Source organism: Myotis yumanensis, unplaced genomic scaffold (genome assembly GCF_028538775.1).
Source record: "Myotis yumanensis isolate MYYU_CA2020_CCGP unplaced genomic scaffold, mMyoYum1.0.hap1 SCAF_18, whole genome shotgun sequence".
Taxonomy (NCBI): Eukaryota; Metazoa; Chordata; class Mammalia; order Chiroptera; family Vespertilionidae; genus Myotis; species Myotis yumanensis.
Genome location: NW_027223769.1, coordinates 40,242,680 through 40,266,038, shown reverse-complemented (window position 1 = coordinate 40,266,038; position 23,359 = coordinate 40,242,680). Strand labels below are relative to the sequence as shown.

The 23,359-nt window shown below is 61.6% G+C and overlaps 1 protein-coding gene across 1 annotated transcript in view; it reads right to left on the bottom strand.

Moving 5' to 3' along the window:
• ZNF536 (zinc finger protein 536) overlaps positions 1–23,359 on the bottom strand; it is a 286,091-nt gene that overhangs the window by 3,635 nt on the left and 259,097 nt on the right.

Here is a 23,359-nt window from a genome sequence, read left to right as displayed (position 1 = left end):
TCCCCACACCTGGAACTCCTTTTTCATAGAAAGTTAGAGGGTGAATATTTGGACGGATATGATGCACGCACTTAAAGCACAACAGAGGAGCCAGGCTTCCACCTGCTCGTTGCTGAAATTCAAGAATTTACTGTGGGTGCTGAAATCTGCATTTCAGATGGCTCCACGGGTAACGAAATGTTATTCCTGCTCGAGTTGTTTTTCTCCAACCGCTGAGAAATGTAAGAGCCACTCTTGGCTCTCAGTCTGTGGGAGGCCATTCTTTTCTTTTTTTCTTTTTGGTTAATCCTCACCTGAGGATATTTTCCCACTGATTTTTAGAGAGAGTGGAAGGGAGAGGGAAAGACAGAGAGAGAAACATCGATGTAAGAGAGACACATCCATTGGTTGCCCTGACTGGGGCTGGAAATTAAGCCTGCAACCGAGATATGTGCCCTTGAGTGGGAATCGAACCCGCCACCCCCAGTCCGCTGGGCTGATGCTCTAACCATTTGGCAACACCGGCCAGCATCCACGAAGGTGGAGCTGGGAGAGCAGCTCTGGAAACCACACTTTTCAGGAAAGGCTCCGAGTCGGAGCAAAGACGGGTCCTCGAGTCTCACCCTCGCGCTCGATGTCTGGGCCCTGGAGCTCAGCAGAGGCCACAGGCCACCCTCGGGGAGCCGCATGGCATCTGGTTGGGGAAGTCGCGAGGGGACAACCGTGGACGTGCTGTCCCACCCAGAGCGTCCGGCCAGGCCTGCTTCCATTTGCCCACAAAGCGAACAAGGACAGACGGGCCCAATTCCCGGGAACATGCTCACGGCACGCGCCCTTTCCCGAGAGCCGCTCCCAGGTGCCCCTGTACCCGCCAACAGTCTGTCCCCCAGAAACCGGAGGCCCGGCCGACGTCTGCAGCGGAAACTCACTCCCACCAGAGCCTGCGGAGCCCGAAGCTGCCTTCCTCTCCGTGGGCGTCAGGAGGGCTCGGTCCCTGGTCCTCCCAGACAGAGGGTCCCAGGTCAACGCATTCGACCTGCTGGACTCTCCGCTCCCACGGCCCCTCAGACCCGGCCGGGCTGGGCCTGGCCGCCCCGGACTCGCCGGGTGCCCCTATGCTCCCCCAGGAACCAGTAGCGCCTACCGAGCCACCGCCCCCGGAGATTTCCTTGCCCGGAACCTGCGGTGCCACCTGCCTTCTGAGGAGCAGGCGGACCTCCCGGCGCAGCCCTGACCACCGTCCAGGCCCCGGTGCACCCTCTGGTCCCCGTTCGCTCAGTGAGACGGGAACTGGGTGTGGGCGTATGTGCATGTGCGTTTGGAGAAGGAGCCTCCACAACACGGGGTCGTGACGAACCCCGACCCGGCCCCCGCCTGCCGGGAGAAGCCACGCGGCCACTGTGGTGCCACCTGAGGCCCAGGCCCACGTTCACAGCCTCCCACGTCCGTCCCAGCAGCACATGTGAGCGCTGGGCCATTCTGCCAAGGAGAGCCTCCAGCCCACGGCACAGACGAGGAAGCTGAGGCTCAGCGAACCGCAGTTCGACTTGACAAGAAATGTCCAGGGGCTACAGCCAGACCCCGAGCTCCCCCAAGTGCGTCCTAGAAGCATGAGCACGATGTGTTTTATAAGGTACACACACACGTACATAAAACACACATGTGCGCACACACACGTACACACACGTACACACACATACACACACACGTACACACACATACACACACGTACACACACACATATACACACACGTTCATAAAACACACATGTGCACACAAACATTGCACACAACACAAAATAGGAACACACATAAACACAGAGACACATACACCCTCAGACATGCATGCACACACATGTATACACATGGACATACACACACACACCCTTCTGTGAGCTTTTGAAGGTCTGGCCACACTGAGGTAGGAGAAAGTTCTTGGAGGAATGGAGGGGTGTCCCCCCCCCCAGTGAAGGTGAGTGGGAGGAGCAGGTCACAGGTAGAGGGAGGCTCCGGGGGCCGGGGGGCAGGCCCTCGGGACCCTGGGAAGCTGGGACCCCCCGTGGGAGAAGGGAGGGGGACAGCCCGCAGCCTGGTCCCATGTGTGGCCAGAGCCCGACAGCGCCGCCCAGACCCACCCCCCACCCCCCGCCCTCACCTCTCACTCCGGGGCCGTCAGCACTCCCCGTCACAGGGCGCGGAGAGTAAGTACATCATACGTTAATTTGTATTGTCACTGCGCGTCCCGCCGCGGTAAGGAGCGCATCCATTTTTAATCCATGATGAATAATATATAAATATGTATACGGAGCGGAGGGTCAAGCGAGTGCGGAGAGAGCAGGGCGTCCGTTGTTTATGACAAAAGTGGGGATCGGGTGTTTTTCTCACTTCTTGCTCTCTGCCGGGAGGCAGCGCCTGTCCTCGGGGCGCCATCCGTTAATTACAGCCGCGGTGAGTCTGCTCTAGACCCCCAAACGTGGCCTCTTCTGGGGGACGGCAGGGGAGAGGGGCTGCGGGCAGGGCCCTGCCTGGGGCATCCGTCCCGGGGGGCGCGAGGAAGTGTCTGACGCCCACTCACTCCCCAGGGCACATTTAGGGGAGCCACCCCCCTGTTCTCATGGGGGGGGAGGGGTGTATAGTGAGATGTGTCCTGTTTTACAGACACCAGAACCGGGCCGAGACGTGGTCCAAAGTCAGGTGTGCACGCTGCCCGGTTCTGGTCAGGAGGTCACCTGGCGGTCTCAGAGCAGAGGCTCGGTCCCCCCAACCAGGGCCCTTGGGGTGCCTGAAACCAGGGCCACTCGCTAACTGGGCACCAGCACCCCCGCCGCCTCCTCCTGGCCCCCAGGCCCGGCTGGGCGAGGAGTCGGGTGAAATCCACAAACACGCGGGCACCCACCGGCAGGCGGCTTCCTGGGCGCCTCGCAGCGTATGCAGATCGCTCTTAATTTCCCTAATTCCAACTGGCAAGATGGCTCTCATCAGGCACGTAATTTCTGTTTTCAGTCTTCAAAAAAAACACTCCTCCGTCTAATCAAAGGTGCTAACGCGCTCCGGGAGGCCCTGCCTCTGAATGACTGGGTTTTACGTTCCGTGATTTGGGTTTAACTTAAAGCACCCCCGAGGCTGTTTCACTCACTGAAAGTGAACAAAAAAATTTTTTTAATCTTCATGGGATGATATTTTTTCCATTGAGTCTTAGAGTAGAGAGGGGAGGGAGAGAGAGAGAGAGAGAGAGAGAGAGAAACATCGATGTACAGAAGCACATCCATCAGTGGCCTCCCGCACACGCCCAACCAGGGCCGGGATCAGGCCTGCATCCCAGGTACATGCCCTTGACCGGGAATCAAACCCGGACCCTCTGGTCTGTGGGCTGTCGCTCCAGCCACCGAGCCACCCGCCAGGGCCTGGAAGGGAACTTTGATCTGTGTGGTCACGGAGTGAGGACGTCAGGAGGAACTCAGGTCCAGCTTAACCTCTAAGGAGGCTCTGCGTCTCGTGAATCGGCCTCCGGGGGTTATGAGGGTCGGAGCGGCAGGCGCTGCCTCCCGCTGTGCAGCACTCGGTGTTGGTGTGTTCATTCTGCTCACCGACATGCAGAGAAATTACTCCTCCTCGCTGCCCAGCAGCACCGCCGTGCGTGCTCCACGCTTAATCATCACTTGCATTTTTTCATTTTATTTTTTCCAGTTTCCTTGCATTATTACAGTGTCTCTGTTACCGGTTTTTAAGAGCTTGTTTACGACTGGAGATGTTAACCATTTCTCACGCACTGCAAATGAAATACCATGTTTTTTGTTACTATTTTCCTCTGGTGTTTTACCTTTTGGTTGTATTAACTTGTGTATTAGATATCATCATGTTCTGCTAAAAAAAAAAAAAGATTCTGGGCACACGTGGCAGGAGACCCACAACGCCCAGCGCATGGCCCAGGCAGAGCCCGGATGCGGTTGCTCACAGCAGGCTTCGAGCAGGGCCAGGCCCCTCGGAGGCGCGGCCGGTGCCAGGGCTGGGGCAGGAACCTCGAAGGACGGCCCTGGTGCCCCTGGGCTGGACAGCACGAAACTGCTCCAAACCCACAGATGCTGGGGGGGCAGGGGGGACAGGCCCCCGTGGCCAGAGGAACAGAGTAAACGACATTGTCCTGAATTATATAACCCAACGCACAAAATCCACATCCCGGTCCGTGGCGTAGCTACAGGAATGAATCGGTAAGTACGTGGGGAAGGGAGAGAAGTGGCCCCAGACTGTCCGTGTGGACAAACTATATATAAATGCCCCCAGAGGTGCGGCCCGACGCCCCTCCCAGCATCCCTCGGGGAAGGAAAGGAGGGACCGCACAGCGCAGACACCTGGCGGGCAGGTGACCAGGTCCGGGACAGCAGGGCCGGATTTCAGGTGACGAGGAGGCGCGTTACCTCTGTGGCTCCTCCCCACAAGCCCACACCCCAAGTCTGACACGGGGAACCCCGACTGAGGATGTTCTGCCGACACAGCCGAGAGCAGCCGAGGGAGGCGTGAGGACTCGGTGACGTGGTCCTGGCTGGGACCCGAGCGGAGACGCCGCTGGGGAAACACCGAGGATCCGGATCAAACACGGCTTTACTCAATAGTAACGCACTGATGCTGGGCCACGGGTTGTTCAGATCACCCTGCCGACGTACGCTGTAACGGAGGAGAGCGGGTGAGATGTGAGGACGCTCTCGCTACCCACGCACGTTCCCGTGGATCTAAATCTGCGCCAAATAGAAAGGTCACTTCCAAGGTTCCCGAAGTTCCGCGTGGCTGACTCCCAGCGGGCCTGCTCCAACACGTGAGCGCTGTCGGGGGGGTTCGTGTGGCCGCGGGGCTCCTCTGGCTGCCGACACGCCACCAAACCCACGTGGCAGGGCCAGGTCACACCCGCACGTTCTGTGCTGTTTGGTATGAACCTGAGTTTATGTGTGATGGGGACACACGCATCTGCCCTCATAAAGGACCCGCAGGGACTGTCCGCAGAAAGGGACACAGGACCGCCGCTTACCACATGGGAATCAAGGCTTCAGTAGCGGCTTTTCTTCCGCCCCACGCAGCACGCTGGGCCCGAGAGCGACGGGACTCCGAGGAAAGGGGGGTAAAGCGTCAACGTCTCACCTTGCGGCCTCGCCAGGAGCCTCAGACGCCGTCATGTGCCAGAAACAAATAAGACAGAGGCGGCAGAGCGAAGCCATGGCATCGCGGAGGGAGGCACGGAGGAAAAGCCACCCTGTCTTCCCTTTCTTCTCTCCCTTTCCGGGCGGGCAGGCCCCAGAGAGGGCGGAGGCGTGGCAGGAGTCGGGGCTGCAGTGAGGAGCAGGCCCGCTCCCTCTAGTCACCCACACCCACGGCCCCACCTCAGGGCCTCGTGCAGAGCACAGCCTGCAGGCCACCTGGGTGCCATGCTCCCCAAAGTGCCAGCCCTGGGCCCCTTCACCTCCCACCAGACGCAATTCCACAGGGAGAGGGACGTGGGGGCAGGTGGGGGGAGCGGGTCAGAAGCCCAGGGAGGCCTTTGGGGACCGGGGACAGGCAGCCACGTGCCAGGGACACACACACACACACACACACACACACACACACACCCAGGTCTGTGAGCTGCTAACCTAAGAGGATCCGTTTAATCAGCAGCGCCCTCGCGGTCAGCTGCCTGAACAAACGCAGAGGCCTTGGAAAGGGAGCCGCGTGTGAGTCGGGTGAGGGCGTTTGATCTCATTGAGCACAGCACTTAGAGAAAAGGGGAAAGCCAGGGCAGGTTCCCAGAGGCGGGGGCAGGGGAGGCGGCCGGGCCTCGGGGAGGAGCCGCCCGCTGACCCCAGCTTGTCAGGCCGCTGCCCCCGCGACCCTCTCCCAACCCTCTCCCGCTGGACCTCGCCCGGGGCCACCCACGGCCACCACCCCAGCAGCTGCTGCAGGAGACATCTCGGCGGATCCGCCTGGGGCGGCCTGGCGCTCCGAGCCCGGCCCTCCAGGCAGACACAGTCAAGGCGAAGAGGAGCATTTGAGATTTCCCCCTTCAACTTCCCACAACAACCTCAGCAAAACCACATGACTCGCCTTCGACAATCTCCCTGGTGTGTTCGCTGCTACTTTGGCAGGAAGTCAGAATGGCTGTTATATAAATTCCATCTGATGCCAGCGCGGCCATCTGTGAGCGAGGCTGCTGCACCCAGTCTGCCTGCAAAGCCACGCTTCCCGGGGCGGGGGAGGGGAGATTTGATTAATTTGCAGAATGCTTGTGATTTGCTCATATATTATTATAACCGCTCATCAGCACATGACACGTCCCGGCCCTCGGTGCAAGCACCGCTCGGTTTCAGCAGTTTCTTGCGTCGGCACCTGACAGACTGCAGGGGCCTCTGATGACTTTCAGATGCTTACAAACAGCAATTCTATGCTCAGAGTCAGAAAGAAAAACCCGGAGGAAACAGAGGGGACGGCTTGGCTGTTCCGCTTCCTTCCCGGATCTCAAGGCGATTGAGCTCCCAGGGGCAGGGCGGGGTAGGGCAGCCTCCTCTAAGAGCCCTCCAGGCCCCCAGGTGCTGCCTGCGGAGACAAAGACCCTCTCCAGGGGCAGTGGGGTGGTGCCAGGCAGCCAGGTGCCTGCCCGGAGCCCGCGGGCCCTCTGCCTCTGCGTCGGGGCCCCTTCCCGTCGCCCACTTTTCATCCCCTAGTAACCTCCGCGTTCTCTGCACACAGGGGCCTCACAGGGCGCTGGGATTTCTGTTCCCACCCCCCCTCCGTTTGGAGGACCGAGGATGCTCTGAGCCCTGCCTCTGTGCTCGATGGCCTGTTTCAGATTAGAGATTTCAGCAAGAAGACAAAGGCTCAGACTGCGCATCACCCGAGTACGAGGACCCGCAGAAGGAGGGCCGTAAAGCGCCCGCGCCATCTGTCCGCCAACAATAACCTGCTTGCCGGGAGCCTCGCAAATTACTCAGCGCCCGCCCTCCCCAAATGACGGAGCCGGAAGCCGAGCCCAGGCTGCAGGGAGACCCCCTTTGATGTCCTTCGGTATCTCCCACCCCCTCGCCCACACCCCCAAACTGATTGCTAACAGTTGAAGAATGTCTGGGGGACAGGGAGACTTTTATATCCGGATCTGCCTATCCCCTGCGGCCTGGGATGCGGGCGGGGGGTGGGGAGGTGGGTGGGGCGCTGGCTGGCTCCCCACTAGACCTTTGGGACAACTGGTGGCCGGGATGCCTGGCTCGGGGGCCCTCCCCATGTGTGTGGGAGGGGAGGGGACAGGGGGGAGGGGTCCCCTCAGCAGACCCCACTCTCAATAGGAGAGTCCTGACGGACCTCTGTCCAGCAGGCTGCTCAGCTGGTCGCCGGCTTTTGCTCTGAATTTTGTGGGAGGCGTTTCGACAACACAGACGGGGCTCCCTTCCTGGCCCCAGCCCCCCTGCTCCCCAGAAACACCCTCCCCCACCTTTTCTTGCTCAGACTGATAGGGACTGTCTCACTGACCCCCTGGGCATAAGCTACTCATGATAATTAGCCAGAATCTCCACTCAAGCTACAAAATTCCGTTGAAGATGATTTACTGAAATGGAAGGAAAAGGAAGACCAACCATCCGCCAACAGCAGCGAATACGGCTTTTGTTTGTTGCGGGAGCATTTTCTGTCGGATGGTCTGGGCGGTTCCCAGCCTGGACCGCAGGTCCCGCGTGGGGTAGGCACGACGTCGCGGCAGGTCCTCCCACGTCACAGGTGGGAAGAGCAAGGCGCAGACAGCCGGTGCCCTGCAGGGTGAACCAGCTCAAGCCAGCTGCTCCGGCCCCGACCCCTCCTCTCTCCACCCCCAGAGCCCCCCAAGTCCCTGCCTAAGGAGGAGCCTGGAGCCCCGTTTAGTGCCCAGGAGGCCGATGGGCTACTGTCCATGATTATTAATAAGCGGCCACGCAAGCCTTTCTTTCCCGCGTCTCACAACAGACCCCGGCTGCGCACAGGGGGCGAGGGCTGAACGGAACGAGGATGCGTGTCAAGTTCACCGCCTCCCAGCTTCCAGAGACTCCCTCTCTTTTCTGGGGCGTCCTCCCCAGAGCCAGAGCCCACCCCACGCCCGTCCCCCCCCCCCCCAAGGCAGCGTGGGCCACGCGGAGCTCCCCAAGACAGGCCCGGTCTCAGGGCTGCCGGCCCCCCCCCGCCCTCCCGCCTGGGCAAGCCCTGCCCCCAGCAGGTGACCGGGAAACAAACGCGGTTGTCGGATTTGGGGGAGGTCTCAAGAGGTTCCCCCTGACTTCCCCCGTTTTCCAGAGGCCCCCAACCTGCTGTCAATTAGGCCTCGTTTACACACAGCCTGGCTGAAATTTGGGGGGCAGGGGAGGGTGGGGAGTCTCACTCGCATTCAAACCAAAAGATGTTCATGTTTTCAAGATACACGTGCCCATGGCGGCCCCGCAGGAATCTGCACGCTCCCGAGTCCAGCACCCCAAGTGCCCCCCCAGCCCCAAGTCAGAGCCCCCCCACCCCCCCGCCGCCCTTATTCCCTTTTCTTCTCACCACCTGTTACCCTCGCCTCTGCCGCGTGAGCCGCGCCCTGTGATTGGCTGAGTGCTTCCGCACACGTGACCCTGGGAAACAGCCCTGGAAGGCGCACGTGGCTGGGATTGGCTGAGCGCTTCCGCACACGTGACCCTGGGAAACGGCCCTGGAAGGCGCACGCGGCCGGGATTGGCTGAGCGCTTCCGCACACGTGACCCTGGGAAGCGGCTAGGAAGGCGCACGGGGCCCGGATTGGCTGAGCACTTCCGCACACGTGACCCTGGGAAATGGCCCTGGAAGGCGCACGCGGCCGGGATTGGCTGAGCGCTTCTGCACACGTGACCCTGGGAAGCGCCCAGGAAGGCGCCCGCGGCTGGTGCCCCAGGTCCTGCTGGTCGCTTCCCGGGCCCCTGGCGGCTTTGCTGTCCTAGGAAATATCCTAATTTTTATTTCCTGTCCGACACCCACGTCGTGGCAACCAAGGCCACATCGGCGGGGAAGGGACCAGGTGACTGAGCAGCGCAGCTGCCCGCACCGCATGGAGGGCACAGGAGGGACCAGGGACGGTGCCGCTCCCGACGGGAAAGCGGTTCTGCCACCGCGTAGGTTTGTCGTGTCACCCGCCCGGCACCCAGACACGGTCCCGCCTCGGCTCTTACCACCTGTTCTCCGCTGTGCCCGGACCCAGGAGGCAAAGCCCAACCTTCCCCGGAACACAGGCCCGAGGCGGAGGCAGCGGCTCTGGCCCAGCACCTGCAGGGCACCTGTGGGCCGAAGCCTCCTTTCCTCACCTGCCCCGGGGCCGAGCGAGGGCCACGCTGCTCAGAGAGGGGCCAGGCCCAGGGCGGGGACACAGACCCTGAGGCCGTCACAGATCCGGCCAGGGGTGAGCTGCCCACTGCCTACGCTGCTGCCCGAAGAGGCCGCCCGGTGGGTCCAGTGCCAGCCTCCCGCCCGCCCCCAGGAGGGGATGCCACGTGGGCAGAGGGTCCCAACGCAGGGCTCCCCTGGGCGAGAGCCTCAGAGGCACCGCCGTCCCCTCTCAGGCACCCACTTTCCTTCCATGAAGCACCAGGCCCACAGGCTGAGTGGGGCTGAGCCTGTAGCAGGTAAATGCATCCCGAGTGAGCGCGCCTGACCCACGGGCCTGGCTGCCTTTTGCTGCAGCGTTCACTGCACCGTCGGTATTACGTCTGTCACAGACACACGCCAGCCGAGCCGTGGGACTGACGGGGCGCCCACAGCGGTCCCTGTGCGCCCACACGCCGCAGTGAGAATGTGCCACGCGCTCTCCGGCTGACGCCGGGAGCAGAGCGCGCACCTCAAGCCCCAGGACATTTATTAGACGCCGCCATCCCCACGCAGCTGACATTTCAAAGGGTCCCCTGGCGCCCAGAACAAAGACCCTCAGGCACACACTTCCCCACAGCGAGGACTCCAACCCCACAAGAACACAAGATAAATAAAATAAAGCCCGGCTCTAGGCTGGGGGAGCGAGGAGGGGGGGAACCTGAGCCACTCAGGCAGCTCCCAGGTGACCATGGCTCCGCGCACCTGCAGGGAGGGGCGGGCAGGCGGCGGGAGGTGGCTCAGCCTCCATCGCTGTCTCCCTGTTTCCCGGCATCAGACCCAGGCGGGTGTGCTCCTGCCTTCGCCTCTCCCGCAGCCGCGGGCACAGGGCCGTGGTCTTTAAAAAATAAAGTAAAACATTCGGGGCTTCCTGCACCCGCAATAAAATCCGTCTTCTGCCCCGAGGACACGCAGGGAGAGAGCAGGTGCCCAGGAAGCGCTGCACAGTCCGTGTCTCCAGGAATCATGCAAATAAACCTAAACGGGAAATCCGGAGTCAGAGTAGGCACTGTGCGTATCCCACCCAGCAGACCTGAGCAGCGGCGGGCCTGGCAGGCGGGCGTGGCAGGCATCTCAGCAGGTGGGGCTGGGGGTGCCCCGTCCATGCATCCTGGGGTCCCCAGTGCCCGCTCCTTTTTCTGGGGGGAGTTGTTTACAAAGTCACCCTTCTCAGTTCCTGGAGACCCAGGCACTGTGCACCCCACACGTGAGCAGCCCTTTCTAACAGAGCTGGTAGGTTCCAGTGACCGCATTCCTGACTTTGCCCTAAAGATGGCGATTACCCACAACAAGGAATTGAGGCACTGACACCCCTTGTGTCCGGCATGGACTTTCTCCACAGATGTGTTCAGTGGTGCCAGACGGGGCCCGCTCTGCGTGAAAGGACGGACGTCGGCCCGGGTCAGACGGGGGAGACAGGGTGCGCCCGGCACCCAGTCCCGGGCCCGGAGCACGGAGCCTGCGCGGAGAGAGCTGGGCTGCGTCCCCTCAGGATCTGACTGGCTGGACCTGGGAATGTGGGAACCTGCAATTTATTTCGTTTTAATTCAATTTGGTTTCACATCCTGTTTTGCAAGTCAGCAAGATGGGCGAGGTTTGCCGAAAAGGGGGTGGATGGAAGGAGGGAACGCGGTCGCCACGCAGGCTGTGCCGGCCCCACGCTGGTCGGCCCTGAGCTGCCTCCTGAGCACACAGCGCCCGGCCTGCCCGCCGCCCCGCGGCCTCACTATCTCGGCTGAAGGGCCTATTTGTCTGCTTTAAGTGAAATCACTCAATTCTCAAAAGTCAGTGGAGGACTTTAGGAGGGGGAGGGCTCAGATAGGCGACTCCAAATAAGTTCCATTAATCAAAAGACACAGTGTAATGTAACTAATATTTTACAATTAGGGAAGACAAGATGGAACTCAAAGCCATCTATCTCTCTTACACCGCATGATCATCGATTCATAATCGGGCCTGAGAGTCGCAGCGAGATGCATTTACTGGATGGGGCTCGGGGGGAGGGCCGGTCGGAGCCGAGATAATGAACACGATGAGAGCGCAGGCTGAGGCTGAGCCGGGATGACAGGGAGTTCACGCTGACGGATGACATGAAGACGCGGCCGACACCTGACAGCCACCGCCCGCTCCTGCCCCGGCCCCGGGTCCTCCGTGACCCCGGTGAGCGGCCGGCCAGGCTGCCCGGGGCCCAGGCCCAGGTGAGCGCCACTCTGCGGGGCTGGACCTCCCATTGTCCGCCCTCCTGGGCACCCGGGGACACCGGACGCTCGCCGCTCCATCTGTTTGGCAATAAAATGTCCACGACTTCACAGAGAGTCACTGCCACCTTCAGGAAGAGATGAGTTGGCCCTTTCCAAAAGGAGGGGGGGGGGGGGGAGAGAGAGAAAGGAAGAGAAAGAGAGAGGAAGGAAGGGAGAGGGAGAGAGACAGAAGAAGGAAGGAAGGAAGGAAGGAAGGAAGGAAGGAAGGAAGGAAGGAGAGAGAGAGAGAGAACAAAACGGGGTGCCTGGTAATCTGGGAGGCTGAAGCGGCAGAATGGCCACCAGGACTCGCGCTCCCGAATGACCTGCGGGAGCCCCCTGAGTCCCGAGGGCAGTGAGCCGGCTGAGGGGGTGGGATGGACACGAGTGGTGCACAGGCCTCCCTGGACCTGGGGCCCCTGAGGCCCACCACAGGCCCGTCCTGGCCCCCACGCGGCCCCACAGCCCGTGGTTTCTCTCTGAGACACAGATGGCCTCACCCACGTGCTCAGGTAGCATCTCTGAACAAAAAGAAGCCAGCGATGCCTGGTGGCGGGGAGCCTGGGGCTCAGCAGGACGGCAGGCCCGCGGGGCAGGCGGGGGCCACAGGCCCTGGGCCCTGTGGTTAACCTACAAGCCGTGGTGCCCGGCGATGTAACACGCCCAGGCCCCAGACAGAAGCAGAGGTCGGGCGAAGGCACGGCTTGTTCGCTCAGCGTTCCTTTTTCCACCGGACATGGCCGCTGAATGTGTCCCCTGCTGCTGACCGCCTGCCCGCCTCCGGCTGCCCCTCCCCTCCCCTCCCCATTTGCTCTCTGCCTCCACGGGGTCTGCTGCCTATGGGTGAGTGTGGGTGCGTCCCAACCCTCGCACATGAGGACACTCCCCGTCTCGAGTCCCCGAGGCCCCCGCCTCCCTGCCCACTGGCACCGCAGGCGGGGCCGGCTCCGCCAGGAGGCTCGTCCTGAAGTCCTTTCCGCTCTGGGGACAGGGGTGCAGGGCCGGCCCTCGGGGTGGGAACCTTGTCACCCGGTATTGCCCGGTGCTTTCTGACCACTCGATGGTGCCAAGGACACCGGGTCCTGTGAACACAAGGGGGTGTTGAGTCCAATCGGCTGGCCAATCACAGCACAAAGGTGTGGCAGCCAATCGATTCCTGAGGCCCAAGGAGCCATAATCGGGAGCCCCCAACACCACCCCGGAAGCCGCACCAAGATTGCACATGGGCCCGGGAGGCCGAGTCTGAGGGCACAGACACACCCAGGGCCAACGTGTGTGCCCTGCGAGGCTCGGGAGGCCACCCTGCCGGACCGTGGGGTCAGGTCCCCGCAGCTGCCCGCTGCCCACCAGCTGTCAGCACCAGGAAGTCCCGCTCGGAGCCACAGCCCGCTCCCTGCCTGGGCTAAAGGCCCGGGCACATGCAGGCCTTCGACGCGAGCCAGGCCATCACTGGACACCGTCACGCACAGAGCCAGCCAGAGTCCAGCCTCCGGACATGAAGGTCCGGGAATCCTGCCCGCCATAGGGTCCCAACTGAGCGTTTTCAGGTGGAACGGGCCTACTAGGTGCACTGGGTAATAATGCGGATTTTTTTCAATAGATGGAGTTACATATATGTTGACATATATGTGATTTGACATGTATGCTATATTGTTGTATTGACAACAAGCTTCAAAACTTTGTATGTCAAATTTTCTGAAGGTGTTAACATCATAGAGGTTTTTACGCTTAAAAATGTTGAATTTCCTGCCCCAAAAAGAGCATTTGCAGGAAGTTTTAATTCATTACTTTATTTTGAAGAAAAGTGCTGCTGAAAGTGATTGTATACTTTGGGAAGCTCATGGTGAACATGCTCCATCTCAAGATACTTGTGAACGCTGGTTTAAACACTTTAAACGTGATGATTTCCATGTGAAAGACAAAGAATGTCCAGGTCAACTGAAAAAGTTTGAAGACCAACAATGACAAGCATTATTGGATGAAGATGCGTGTCAAACTCAAAAACAACTTGCAGAAAAATGAAATGTTGCTCAGCAAACAATTTCCAATCGTTTACAAGCAATGGGAAAGATTTTAAAGGAAGGAAAATGGGTGCCACATCCACTGAACGAAAGACAAATGGAAAACCGAAAAGTCATCAGTAAAATGTGGTTTCAACGGCACAAAAGAAAGTCTTTTTTGCATGGAATTGTGACTGGCGATGAAAAGTGGATTTATTTTGAGAATCCCAAACGCACAAAATCATGGTTTGATCCAGGTCAACCATCAGCAACGACCGCAAGGCCAAATCACTTCGGAAAGAAGACAATGCTCTGCGTTTGGTGGGATCAGGAAGGTGTGGTGTATTATGAGCTTCTAAAACCAGGTGGAACCGTTGATACTGATCGCCACCAACAACAAATAATCAATGTGAACCACGCTTTGATTGTGAAACGACCAGAATGGGCCAGAAAACACGGCAAAGTAATTTTGCTTCATTATGACGCACCATCACACACTTCAAAACCAGTTAAAGACGCGTGAAAAGATCTTGCCTGGGAAGTATTAATCCACCCGCCCTATTCACCAGACCTGGTTCCTTCAGATGACCACTTGTTCCGATCGATGGCACACGCACTTTCTGAGCAGCACTTCAAAACGTACGAAGACGTGGAAAATGGGGTCTCTGAATGGTTTGCCTCAAAACAAGAAAAGTTCTATTGGGACGGTGTCCACAAATCACCTGAAAGATGGGGAAATGTGTAGCTAGCGACGGACATTACTTTGAATAAAGCTCTTTTGATGTTTCTCTTGAAAGTATCGCGTTTTCTTTGATTACAAAATCCACACTATTAGCCAGTACACCTGGTATCTATGGAAACCGCCCCTTGGAGCCCAGGGCATGGTCTGAGGCAGCAGGCTGGGCCCCAGCGCGTTCTGAGGGGAACCCCTCGTCCGGTTGGCCATGTGCTTCTGTGCTTCTCTTACTTGAGGTCTGATCCAGTGCAGGACAAGGAAGGCGTCTGATTTCTAAGTGAGCTGCTCTTAGGGGGAGACTATGCTCTATGCTACAGGCTTGTCTCACTGTATCAGAACACACAAACCCAGCCTCGCCTGTCTTCTCGGGGGTTAGAGCATCGGCCCCAGGACCGAAGGGTCGAGGGTTCGATTCTGGTCAAGGGCATGTTCCTTGGTTGCAGGCTCTCGTCGCAGCCCATGTCAGGGCATGTGTGGGAGACAATCAGTCACTGTGTCTCTCTCACATGGATGCTTTTCTATCTCCCTCTCTCTTCCTCTCTCTCCCTCCCTCTGTCTCTCCCTCCCTCCCTTTCACTCTCTCTCTCTCTCAAAAAAAAAAAAAAAAAAATCAATGAAAAAATACCCTTGGGCGAGGATTAACAAAACACAAAAACAAAAACCCCAACCGGAGTTAAAGGTCTGAACTGTTCAGCGGAAGGAGGTCGGAATGGAGGCCTGGGTGTGCTCTGAGCCACACAGGGAGAGGGCAGCCCTGCAGGTGAGGACTTAGGGGAGGGGCCTGTGGGGATAGAGAAGGGGCCTGGGGGCAGGTAGGGGAGGGAGAGACAGGTAGGGGAGGGGAAGGAGGCAGGGGAAGGGGAAGGGGAAGGGGCAGGTGGGGAGGGGAGGGGCAGGTGGGGGAGGGGAGGGGCAGGTGGCGGAGGTGGGGCTGGCGCTAGCTGCTAGCCAAGGGGTCCAGGGGTTGTTTTGTCTTCTGCAGGTTCTTGGACCAGCCTGTGGGCTCTGCCTGTGCTTGGGTTCTGGTCTTTGAAAAGGTGGTTAGTGACCCACTGCGTCCCCTCCTAGGCCCCTGGTGTTCAAGGGTCGGAGCTAAGTGTGCACAGCTGAGGGCGGCGGCACCCTGGGACCCAGGAAAGAGCCAAGTCCTGGCTGCCCCTCCTGCCCCAGGGGGTGGGCGGTGGGAAAGGAAGTAGCAGAGACTCAGCATGAAAACATCTCCCGGTCAGAACACCCACCGGCTCTACCCCGCAACCCCCAGCACATGATCGGAGGATGTTCCGCCTGGAGGGTCTTTGACTTCTTACTGGAACAGAGATGACTGAGACGCGGGCCTCATCCCCATGGTGGGACCCGAGGGCCTCCCCCTCCGCGTCCTCTGCCCCTGGGCGGGGCCCAGGTCCGAAGCTGAGAGCCAGGAAGCCCTGCACCGCCCGGCCAGGCTGGGGGGGGGGGGGGGGTCCCCTGTCCCAGCTCCCCGCTTTCCACGGAGACGCGGCCCTAAGGGTGGTCTCTCGCGCCACCTCGCGGCCGGAGGGCGCCCGGCAGCGCCGCCGGAGGAAATTAAATACAGCTGAATAATTGAATGAGGGGCAGGTTGAATCAGGGGTCACCATCTGCTTGACTCGGGTTGTTGGCACACTTCGGCTGAGCCGCGCGGCTCATAAACATGCCTGCAGTGATCAGAGCGCGCACGGCCCGAAAATGAAGGAAAATGGGCCCTAAAATAAGCCGCGCTAATTAAACATACACCATCTTGTTGTCATGGAGACCGGAGTGAAGGTCACCCGTTTCTCATGGCATTAAGGAGGGTGTTGGTGCCAAAAAAAGAAAGAAAAAAAGAAAAAAGACAGGTGATCCTTCCATCTCCCAGGGAGGGGCGCGGGCACCTCAGGGCGGGAGGTGCGGCCGGAGGGGGTGGCGAGGGGAGAGGCCGCCCGCCCGCAGGCAGTCCCCACGCCTGCTTCCTCCCGGCCTGAGGGGGAGGGAGGGCCTGAGCACAGGACACCGTCTTTGCAGATGCCAGCGAGGGCGGTGTCCGGAGGGACCCCGGTGCCCCTGCCAACGCTGCTTAAGGTCACACCCAATTGGCACAGTCGCCCCTGGGGGTGGGGGTGGGGGTGGGGAGGGCACCCTCCCAGGGAAAGAGGTGCCGCATCTGAACTGGGTCTCCTGCCAGCTGCCCCCGGAGCCGCGGGGACCAGGACTCTGCATGTGGCGGGTGTGGGGCCTGTGACCCGCAGGTCTGGGCGCCCGGCCGGCGGGCGGGCCCGTTTCAGGAGACAACCCAGCCCGGTAGCCCTTCTCATAGCCTCTCACCGCGGGAACCCGCCCTGCGCTCCGGGCCCCACACGGGGGCGAGGCTGGGGCAGCGCTCGGGCTTCCGCAGACCCAGACCTGGGCTCCAGAGCTGGGACCAAGACCCGGATGAGCCCCGTGAGGTTTGGGGATTTGAGGCGGCCCCCCGGCCCTTGCCCACCCTCTGCCCGTGGCCACGGCCTCTCCCCTCCCCCGTGGTGCCCCCGGAGGCCCGGCCGCCATTTCCCGTGGGCACTGTCGATGGCGGACGGATCGCTGAGGAGACAGCAGGGTGACCCCACGTGCAGGGGGACCTCCTCGGGGACGCAATTAGCGTCTGTTGGATCCCGGGCTGGCGGGGCTGACACGGCCACGGACTCCAGAGGGGCCGTTCCATCTCGCAGGCGGCGATGCCGGTGGGAGAGGTGCCAGAGATGAGAGCCAGGGAGGGCTGGCCGCGAGGACTCGCGCACTGCGCCGGGTAATTAGGGGCCATCAAGCCAGGCCGGTGCGTGCCCGTCTCTCGCCTGGAAACCAGGCTGCAGGCTGGCTTCCCTGAAGCCAAATGACCACAGGCGAGGGGAGCGAAGGAAGGATGCAAGTCCGGGCGCTGCCCCGAGCGCTGGGAGGAAGGTCCTTGGTCCCCAGCCCCCCCACCCCCACCCCCCCCACCCCCGCCAGGGGCTTCCAAGTGAGCAACCCAGGAAGGATCCCTGCCCTCTGGGCCACAGCTCTCTCCCTCTGTGCTTTCTGCTGGGTGCCCCCACCTCGCCAGCTCAAATGCTCCCTCCTCCGGGAAGCCCTCCCTGATGCTCTCCAATACACAGGGCGCCCTTTCCCACGCAGCCCAGGCAGGGTCACAGCTGCTGTTTACCCGCACGTGCATCCTCAGACCCTCGCTCCAGCCTGGCCCGCGGGTCGGCCTGCGTCCCTCCAAGTCCCTTCACCCACGAAAACCAAGCAGGGACCACGGGCTCTCATTCCTGGAAACAGACTTTCCATGACCAGGAGGCGTGAAGCGAGGTTCCCTGGGGTTGGGGCGGGGCGGGGGGGGGCGGGGGGGGCAAGGGCAGGACTTGGTGAATGTAAGGGGCTGGGAAGTGGGGGGGCGGGCACACCTGGCAGGGGCCCCAGGACAAGAGACCACTGTGGGATGGATAAGTCGGGGGCAGTCTGCGCAGGGGCCCCGCCTCCCCGTCCTTGTTGCTGAGGTGACAGAGGCCCCGGGACTGTGGCCCCGGCTCCCAGACCCGCCTGTGTCTCCTGGGGTCGGCCTGACCCTGTCCCCTGGCCGGTACACATCGCCTCGCCCTTGCCCAAGCCTGTGCCACTCTGCCTAGCCGCCAGGGCCTCTGCCCAAATGCATGGGGGAAGGGGCCTGCGTCAGCCAAGCCCAGGGACCCTGCAGCGGCCCCTCACTCCCCTGCTCACCCAGCAGGCGAGTCCAGCTCTGAACCAGACCGGGGCCCCGGGAGCCAGAGACCCTGGAGACCCCCGTGAGAGGGGCAGCAGCTGCCCAGCTCTGGCTGACCCGCCGCACACACAGCGGCGGCGGGCAGGACCGGATGCTGCCAGATGCGGCCAGGAGCGCGGTCTGGGGCTGAGGTCCCCAAGTGGTAAATGTCAACCACCAAGTGTAGGCTTTCGGGGACCAAGGCTGTGACGTCTGCAGATGCTGGAGCCACAGACCTGCCCGTGACCTCCCTCTGCGGCTCAGCCACCCCTCCTGCCCCTCCCCTGGGGTCCCTCCCCTGGGCCCCTCACCGAGGGCTCCACACACCCCAGACAGCGCCTGGGCAGGGAAAAAGGCTCCAAAGAGTCCTGGCAGCTTCTGTGGGAGCCCCTGCCTGAGCCCCGAGGCCTCATGGCCACCCCGTGGGCTGTGCTACACCCCAGAGTCCCCACCACTGCCACCCCATGGGCCTCTATCTGCCATGAGCGGCCACAGCCCCACCTTCTGCCTCCCTCCAGGCTTCTCTGAGGTGATCTCGCTGCGGCCCCCAAACTGCCCTGCGCGGAGATGACCGCGGAGCAGCGGTTAGGGGGAGGGGCCTGTTGATAACCCACCTCGAGATGGATTAACTTTCAAAATAAAAAATCAGGCTGGTGCCCGGATGTAGGGAGCCCGGGCCTCACCCGCCCGCCGCCTCCTCAGCTGTGGCAGTGGGTTTAGGGCTCCGGGCCACCACACCCGTGCCCCCCACCGAAGGGTCAATCCCCAGGGGGTGCCGGAGGGCAGATCGTGCGGGGAGGCGCTGGCCACAGCCTGATGGCCTGAACAGGAGACCACCTCCCTGTGCTGCCGCCTGCGATCGGCTCTGGGGGCCACCTGTGCGTTGGCCACCTGCCTGTTACGACACGTCCACTAACACAGAACCAAGAAGTGGATGAGCCTGAGGAAACCCGTACCGCCGCACGGACAGCAGCCCAGGACGCCCAGGTGTCCCCCCCGACACTGGCCAGCGGCTGTTTCTCCACAAATGCAGCCTCCCCCGCCCCAGCCCCGTTGGCCGCCTGTCAGGTACAACCCAACGCACTCTCGGGGCTCATAACCCCGAGAAACCGCCTGAAAAGCCTCAGAAAAAGCCGTGTCACTTACACCAGGGAGTACTATGCAGCCCTGAAAAAGGATCTGTGCCTGTGAGGCAGCCTGGGGGGACCTGGGGAGCATCGCGCTAGTGAATACGCAAGTCAGGGAAGGACAAGGGCCCCCTGATCGCACTCGTATGTGGAATCTGATGAACAAATAAACGGGGCAGGCAGGGGGCATCCACATCCTTTCAACAGTAGAGGCAAATTTTAAAAAGAAGAAAACTCCCTTTCCTTGTAGAAGGAACAACATGGTGGGTGCATATTGGCTCCCCCACAAACAGCCCCGCTGCCCAGAAACTGCCCACCGTGGTCCCCCAAAGACTTCGGAGACGACCTTCCACTAAGTTCTGGTGGAAAGGGCTTCGCTGCAAATTCTCAATAAATAAATAAATAAATAAAAATAAAGATTAACCATCACGTGAACATCCTTTTCACACAGTGTGCGCGGAGGAGAGGCAGGTTGAACTCTCCGAGGCGCCATGACGGGAGCGGAGTGAATATTTGCTCTGCTTCTGAACTGGAGTAAAATTGCACGGACGCAGCCCCTCCCGGTGCAACCTGGGGGCCGGCGGTGAGCGGGCAGAGGATTGAACCCCAAATGCAGTAAGCCCTGCGGTGGGGCCTCCCAGAGGAGCGGCGCCTCCCACTGCACCGCGGGACGGGGCCGCGAAGGCCATGGCTGTTCCCAAATCCCGCAGCGGAGGGCCCGGGGGGCGCAGGGGGCGTGGCAGTGGGGGGGGGGCTCCCCGGTCCTGGCAAGCGCGTGACCTCCGGGCACGGGGCGCGGACGTGGACTCCAGGAGTGAAAGGTGAATCGCGCCCTGAGAGCTGCCCCAGCACCGGGTCCCCTTCACCGCGCTCAGGGTTTTACGCACAAGGGTCCAGTGTGCGGAGGAGGCGCAGCGCAGGCGCAGGCGCAGGCGCGGGGTACCCCGAGGAGACTGCCCCCAGGGTGGGGAGCATGGAGGTCTCCGCACAGCGCAGGATTTGGAGCTTAAAGCAGATGCACATGCAGGTGAGCACGCCCCCAGCAGCCGCCTCGTGTCCAGAAGCGCCGAAGGGACCCCCAGCGCCCCCAGGAGAGCATGTCTCCCCCAGAGGGTGGTCCGCCTGTGGCCTGGCCGTGCCCCCCAAACCCCACCGCAGCCAGTGCCTCCCGCGGGAAACCAGGGCCTGCGCCAGCCAGACGTCCTGTGACCTCTGACCTCGCTCCCCAAAGTGGGTCCCTGCGATGCACGCGACGCACCGACCCCCATAACTCAGGGTCTGAGGTCCGAGGGGGGCCTCCTTGCAGCGGAGGGAGCCCACGCGCCGGGACGCGGCGGGCGCGGTCCTGGTCCATCCACGGGGGGTGGGGGAGGGGGATGTGGATGAAAACACGGCGCAGGACGGAGCCCACGTGAACCTGAGTCTATAACGTCCAGTGACCACGTGGGCGCAGGGCTGCGTGTCAGTCACGGGTGATATTTCAGCCATGAACGTGGGAGCCAGGCGCGGGGAGGGCGGGTGCCGTGGGGGGCGCAGGGCCAGTCAGTGCGCAGAGGACCTGGGCCAGCGCCTCAGCCAGACGCGCCCCGAGACCTGGGACCCCGGAGGCTGCTCGGCCAGGCGTCCCCAAGGGCCTTCTCTGCGTGGACTTGTCGCCGGAGCTGCACACCAGGCGGGGCGGGGACGCAGCTGAGAAGGGAGCCGATGCCTTGGCCTGGCCAGCCCTCCACCCGCTCCTCGGGACACACTGGGCCCCGGGGTGGGGGGTGCGGGGACCGGCTGTGGGCCTAGCACCACAGGGACCTCTGCATCGTGGGGCGCCCCCTTCCGACCTGGGACACAGGGCAGAGCTCGGGCGGCTGGGCCGGGAGGCAGGGCCGCTGTGTCTGCCTGCACCTCCCCTCGGCCTGCACACAGCAGGCGCCCCATAAATGCAGGGTTGGGATTAACCTACGGCCTCCTGTCCTTTCATTTTTTCCAAGAGTCAAGACAGCGGACCCTGTGTTTCCCCCACACCCCAGCGGGGTGCGCCTGGACTGTGAGGTGGACATTGCCCACGGCGGCCCCCACCCCAGCACAGCCCTCCCCCCCCACCCCCACCCCCACCCCCCGCCCCCGGCCCTGCATGGCCCCTCCCTCACTGGACCACCCCTGCCCAGGGATAAGGAACAGAGCCCACCCATCTGCGAGTTTCGGGCGCCCTCTTGTGGCCATTCCCCGATGCACAGCGCCTGGTCCTTGGACCTCCCCCCCACCCGGAGGTGGCCCCAGGCTCTCTGGCAGCAGCAGCTGGACCCTGAGGCCGAGGCCCTGGGGACGCTGACCGCGGACAGGCAGCCGCCCGGAGCCCTCACCACCCCTGAGGATGTGGGATGCCTTATTTCATGTTATTAAAAACCTCAAAGCGAGTCTCTGATCTTGCCTTATTCACAGTCTTTGCCAGTGACTTCACTTCACCTCCATCAGGCCCGCGGGTGCTTTGTCGTCTTGGGGTTTCCAACCACCACCTTGTGCCCTGCAGGCAGCTCTGCAGAGGCAAGGCCTCCTGGACTGTGGACACAGGGCAGGACACACAGGCAGGTGCCAGGCTGGTGCCCCCCCCCCCCCCCGGGATGCCCCCAAGGGCCTGTGCACAAATCCCTGCCCTGCACCCGGGGCAGGCGGCAGCTCCTCCGAACTCAGCATCCCTTTCCCTGAAAAGGGACAATGACACCTGCCCCGGGGGGCCCTGACCTGTGCTGGGGTACAGGGGGGTGGGGGTGCGGAAGGGGTGTAGGCCACTCGCCATCTGGCCCTGGGTCTGGGACATGAGTCTGAGTCCGGTGCCACCATATCTGACTTCTCCACAGATAGCCGATGTGCTCCAAGCCGCCTGGATTTAAAATGTGGGCAGGTTTGGTTTAAAAAAAAGGAGAAATTAAAAGGTGTCTCTAGGCACCAGTTCTGAGAGCAGGGACTAGACCAGTGACGTCTCCAGTCCCCCCCACCCCCCGGGGGGCTCCTGGGTCCCCTCTGGCCAGGACTCAGGGCTGTTCCAGAAGGACCCGCCAAAGGCTCAGAACAGGGAGCAGTGGCGTGGATTTTAGCCTGAAGGCAAGCCTGGGCGCCATTGCTGTGCAGAGACTGCCACCTGCTGGTGGCCGGAGGTGAGCGCAGCAGCGCTGGCTGTTCCCTAGCGATGGGGGCGCAGGTGCACCTGCTGATGGGAGGAGCTGGGCCTCAGCACAGCATCGCCTGGAGCTGAGCACAGGGGAGCCAGCGATCATGCCTGAACACGTGTGTCTGTGTCGTGTTGCATACATGTGTCTGTGGCGTGTCTGCACATGTACGTGGCATGTTTGCATACATGTGTCTGTGGCAGGTCTGCACCCATGTGTCTATGGCATGTTTGAATACGCGTGTCTGTGGCAGGTCTGCACCCGTGTGTCTATGGTATGTTTGAATACATGTGTCTGTGGCAGGTCTGCACACGTGTGTCTATGGCATGTCTGCCTCTGGCCAGTGACCCCTCTCTATCCCTCTGACCCCAATGCTCCCCACACTGCTGTGCACCCCACCAGCCTGTGCCCAGGAGGAACCTGGCTAGGTCCCCGGGGCCTGACCTGACATGGAGATGCCTTCCAGAGCAAAGATCCTGAGTGAACCCCTGACCCTTCTGGGCAGCCACACAGCCTCTGAGCAGCCAGGTTCCCCACGAGCCACCTCCAGGAGGCCTGTCCCAGCAAGGGGACCCCTAGGGGCACCAGCACAGGCTGGAGGGGGTCCTCGGGCCCAGACCCCGCATCTCATGGCTGCGCCGAGCTGCCTCCCCGGCCTGCTCCGCCGCCTGCAGACTGCAGCCCCGCCAAGCATCCGACACAGCCCTTAAAGCTGCACTGCTTCTCGTTTCTCAACTTCCTCTTTTCATCAGCTGGTTTGCTAGACCCAAAGGGCTTCCTCTTAAGTCACTTCCCTCTCCCTGAACCCCCGGAGACGCCACTGTGCCCTCCTCACAGGTGGGGAAGCGGAGGCTGGAGTGGATGTGTGAACCGCCGGGGGGCCCCGGCACAGCCAGGTGTCGGGGTGCACTCGGGGTCCGGTTTACAGCAGAAGACGCTCCCTGACGCCAGCTGCAGGGACCCCACAGCCGGCAGTGTGTTCAAAGGCCCAGGTTTCATCTCTCGCCCCTCCCGAGTG